The following is a 5,144-nucleotide window of genomic DNA, read 5'->3' as shown; positions in this document are numbered from 1 at the left end:
GAGAGAGAGAGAGAGAGAGATCACAAGTAGGCAGAGAGGCAGGCAGAGAGAGAAGGGAAAGCAGGCTCCTTTTGAACAGAGAGCCCGATGCGGGGCTCGATCCCAGGACCCTGGGATCATGGCCTGAGCCGAAGGCAGAGGCTTTAACCCACTGAGCCACCCAGGTGCCCCCCTCAATCATTTTAAAAAAGTAAACCAATTTCTAAGTGTATTAGAGATCAGTATTTCCTAAAAGTATTCTAGGTTCAGTCAAATATATTGATGTGCTATCATGAGTTAACCTTCTGTGTCAACCTGACTGGGCCACAGGGCGCCCAGACATTTGTCAAACATTATTCTAGGAGTGTCTGTAATAGGGTTTTTGGGTGAGTTTAACATTTGACTTGGCAAACCCAGTATGCAGAATGCCCTCCCCAGGGTGGGTGGGCCTCATTCAGTCAAGGGAAGACCTGAACAAGACAAGGGTCTGAGCCGCCCACAAGTAAAAGGAAGCTCCTCCTGTCTGATGGGCTTGAACGAGGACTCATCTTCTCCTGCCCGTACATTTCAACAGAAACATTATTCTTTTTGGGTCTTGAGCCAATAGGCTTCCAGACCGGAACTTAACACGACCAGCTTTCCCAGGTCTCGCACTTGCCAACTCACCCTGTGGATCTCGGGATGTATCAGCCTTCATAGTCCCATGAACCAATCCCTTAGAGTAAGTCTCCTTTTGTATTAATATACGCACCCTAGTGGTTCTGCTTCTCTTAAGAACCCTACTACACATGCATTTGGAAATTGCCTCTTTAGCTAGGATGGGGGGAACCTGGCCAGGTAGACCAGAAGCTGCTAGATCTAGCACTTAGTGGGGGAGGGACATGGCTGAGATGGGGCAGTGAGGCTGGGGTGGACTGCCCCATCCATGGGCACGTGGTCAGAAGGGCAGGATCACGCCTACCCAGTGCCTCAGGGTCTGGCTTGGTGCTTTACACAACAGCATTATTTGTGAAAGGAATGAAGCTTTCAGCAACCTTCCAGTGAACGCCCTCCTCCATTTGAAAGTTTTCTGATTAAATATTTAAATGTTAAGTTCAAGCACCTTCACCGATGGGGACAGGTATTTGATTTGGCTGGTGGGGGGGTGGGTGGGAGATAGCAGAGTGCACGGGAAGCAAACAAAGGAATTTAAGCAGAATAGTAATCTGACTTGGGGTGGTGAGGCATAAAGGGAAACTGGTTGGGGGTTGGGGAGACCAGTTATGATGACAGCAGTAGGGCTGGACAAGAGTAAATGAGCCCATGGGCTGGTCTGGGTGGTAGGGACTGAGGCAGGACCAGTGGGACTAGCGATCACTAGCATGTGGTCACGAAGGAGGGCAATGCCAAGCCTGACTTCCGAGTTCCTCACTGGAGTAAATGGGCACTCTTCTCTGAGGTAATTTAAGGGGAAGAACAGATATTGGGTAGGATATGATGTCCGCCATTTTGGATGTATTCTATTTGAGGCAACTGGGACTTGTTCAGTGGACAGTTGCATTCTGTATAGGGGCACAGGAGGTGGTCAGGACTAAGCAATGGGATCGTGGGTTACTAGCAGAGAGGTTGTAATTGAAGTCGGAGAGATTGAGTAGAACATGAGAAGGGCAGGAAAGGAAAAATGCAACACTGAGAGCCACAACTATTTAGTGAGACACTGAGGCAGAGGAAGTCACAAAGGGGATGAGAAGGAGAAAAATCAGAAAAGTAGAAAAGAACTGGGAGAAAATGGAGTCTCAGAAGCCAGGGGAAGGACGAAAGAAAGAAAGAAAAATTTCCCTAGCTTCTCACTTCTCCCTGTAGACAGGAGGCCCGCGGCACCCACTGAGTTCTCTCCAGGCAGAAATGCTTTCCTGGGAGTCGCTGGTGACATCACCTCTGGGTTTTTCTCCCATGGGATCCTCAGGCTTCTCTGGATAAAGCACTTTCTCTCCTGGGCATGGAGGGTCCTTCTCCAGCCACACGGCTGTGGCTCTGGGGATCAAAGGCCCTGCTGGTCCCCACTCAGCTATTCACAGTTCTGTTCTGCCATAGCCAGCCTGGGCAGTCAGGGTGCCAAAGCTCCAGGGGAATTTGTGACAGAGTGAGGGGGCATCGTTCCCTCCCCTTTGAGCCACAGTTTGTCAGAGGTGTGGTATTTGTTGATGGGATCTCCAGGTTTGGGGCATCCACTGGTGGAATATTCTAGAAGCACTCACTATAGTATGCTGAAAACTCCTACTTCCTTCCAATGACTATGTGTTGGTAGCTTAGGAGTTTGTTGTATACTCAGTTCCTTTTCTCAGATTGTGCTCTATCCTGGGAGAGAGCCCCTGCAGATATGACTTCGGTGGGAAGGCCTGTCCCATTCCCCCGACATGTCCAGATCCAGCCAGCAGTAGCCAGGGCTGGAGTCTCAGCTCCGCAGCTCCTCGGATCCCGTGCAACCATTCTCTGTTGGGTCTGTGCTGCCACTTCAGCAACAGATGTGAGCCTCACCAGTGGACACTAGAGGCCACGCATGGAGCGATAAGGCCTGGTGTGGATGAGTGGTCGCCTCAGTAGTTAGAAGGTCATTCTTCACCTCTGCCAGATACTTTCACTGGAGTCAGACTCCAGCAAGTCAATGAATCCAGTGGGAAACTAAGAGTTCTAGACCAAAAGAACAGAAAAATTCTTTCAAGAGGCTAGGCTGTGAAGGAAAGAAGAAAGATGTAGATGGTAGGCAGCTATAGGCAACATGAAGTTAAACTTGTTTTTTTTTTTGTTGTTGTTGTTTTTACAGTGGGAGAAGTTTGAATGGAAAACAAATACCATAATTTATTTGTCTTCAATTTATACTCCCATTTGTTTTTGTGGTCCAGTTGGTTCTCTTACATTATTTACTGAGTCTATACCAAACATATGATGATTTTCTGTAACTTGTACAAATCTAACAGCAACAGCCATGATCACTTGGGCCTCTTTGGTGTTTTGTCCTGTTCTGACCCGGGAAAGGGAGTGGCCAAGGTGCCATCAGGATATGGTCTTTGGATGCATGCTGGCATTGGGAGCACAGTCGCTCACTACACAAACCCTCTGAGGAACCGGATCTTCAGCTCTGAGGCACGTGGAGAGAAGTGGAAGGCAGGGCTCCAGGGTGATTCTTGTCACTCTGCTGTCACGAAGGAGATGGACCACAACTGGCCTGGTTCGGAGGTCACAGAGCAGTCTTTTTTTTTTTATTTTTTATTAATTTGACAGACAGAAATCACAACTAGGCAGAGAGTCAGGCAGAGAGAGAGGAGGAAGCAGGCTCCCTGCGGGGCAGAGAGCCCGATGCGGGGCTCCATCCCAGGACCCTGGGATCATGACCTGAGCCGAAGGCAGAGGCTTTAACCCACTGAGCCACCCAGGCGCCCTGTCACAGAGCAGTCTTAACTGGCTGTTAAGACCAGCTCCCTGTTCTGCTCATTTTCTGGTTTTACATTTATATTTCATTTTATTATTGTTTAGATTTTATTTATTTGACAGAGAGAGATCACAAGTAGGCAGAGAGGCAGGCAGAGAGAGATGGGGAAGCAGGCTCCCTGCGGGGCAGAGAGCCCGATGCGGGGCTCCATCCCAGGACCCTGGGATCATGACCCAAGCAGAAGGCAGAGGCTTTAACCCACTGAGCCACCCAGGTGCCCTCATTTTATTATTTTAAAAAGAAAATTTTGAGTGTAGTTGACACAGCATGTTAACATTCATTTTTGGTCTGCAACCAGCAGCTTCTTGCTGGCCTTTCCACTTCCTGCCTTCTCCCTGCCCGCCCCCCCCCCCGCCCCCCGCCCCCCGCCCTCAGCTGCAGGCTCCTGTCTCTCAGCTGGTCTTTCCGCCTCACTTTTCTCCTGTGGGGGCAGCGGTGATGATTTTTTAAGCTCTTTTCCTCCCCCACTTGGAGTACAATTAACCGTTCATGAGATTCACCGTATTAACCATTTTCAAGTGCCCGATTCAGTGGCTTCTAGAATATTCACAAAGTTGTGGGCCCGTCACCACTTTGTAAATTCCACATTTTTGCTTTGACCTTTTAAGCCCATGGGAAGGAGGGAACGGGTGAACCTCGAGAGGAACAAGAGTTCTAGTGTCCAGAGGCATTCATGGCTTGGAGAGGGAAGCCCCTTGTTTTGTACTTTCTATTTAAAACATTTTCCTCCTCCCAGGCCGTGTAAAGAAAGATGGCTTTATTTAGCATCTTTATTTATGTACTAATTCCATTTCATTCATTCAGCATATTTAGAATCTCTTCGAGGCCAGTTAGTACTCACCAGAGGTGAGTAAAGTGGTCACTTTTGCAGTTCGGGCTGTGGAGTAGACGACAGGAAGACAACCATTCTGGGATTCGGGGCAGTTTCTCTGAGTTACTGGTGTTGAGGGTGAAGCCTGGAGCTGAGTAGGGTCAGCGGGGAAGGGTGCTGTATCCAGGTATTAGTTCACCTATGTGTGGACAGGGCAGAGGAAGCTGCATGGGGTGAAGACACGGGCAGGAAAAGGAATGACAACCTTGAGGACCTAGGATCCAGCGAGGCTGAAGCGCCAGGAGCGGTGGGAGAACAGAGCAAGATGGTGCCGGGTGGGGGGCAGCCTCACAGTAATTTACCTCACAAATCAGAATCCATAGAAGAGGTTAAGATGGTGATGACAGGATCCATCCACTGTGTGGAAACTGGCTGGGAGGCCCTTACAGGGTGAGGAAGGGAAGACTGTTTGAGTTAGGATAACAGCCATGAAGACGGGGAGGAGGGAAGAGAGTTCAGCAACATTCGGGAGGTGGACTTGGCAGGAAAGGAGATCTTTATGCTCACTTAAGCAACAGGGTGAGTGGTGAGATAGGTGACTCTGGTGAGAAGCAAGTCTGGAAGGAAGGGTCACAAGTTCAGTTTAGGACAGGTTGACTTTGAGGACGCATCCGTGTGGAAAGGTCAAGGTCATTAGTTCGTGATATCTGGCAGCTTGGAGGACAAGCCATGGCCAGAGACAGAAAGGTAGAAGAGGCAGGAAGTAACCATAAAATCATCCTTCATGTACGGATACCAGAGTGTCTATTTACCTGTCTTTCTTCTTATCTCAGTGATTCTCAATTTTGTTTGCCCATTCCTAGACCTCATGTACACTGCTCTTCC

This window comes from Meles meles, chromosome 13, assembly GCF_922984935.1.
Source record: "Meles meles chromosome 13, mMelMel3.1 paternal haplotype, whole genome shotgun sequence".
NCBI lineage: Eukaryota > Metazoa > Chordata > Mammalia > Carnivora > Mustelidae > Meles > Meles meles.
The sequence above is the reverse complement of the archived record's forward strand: the minus strand, read 5'-3'. Positions refer to the sequence as shown.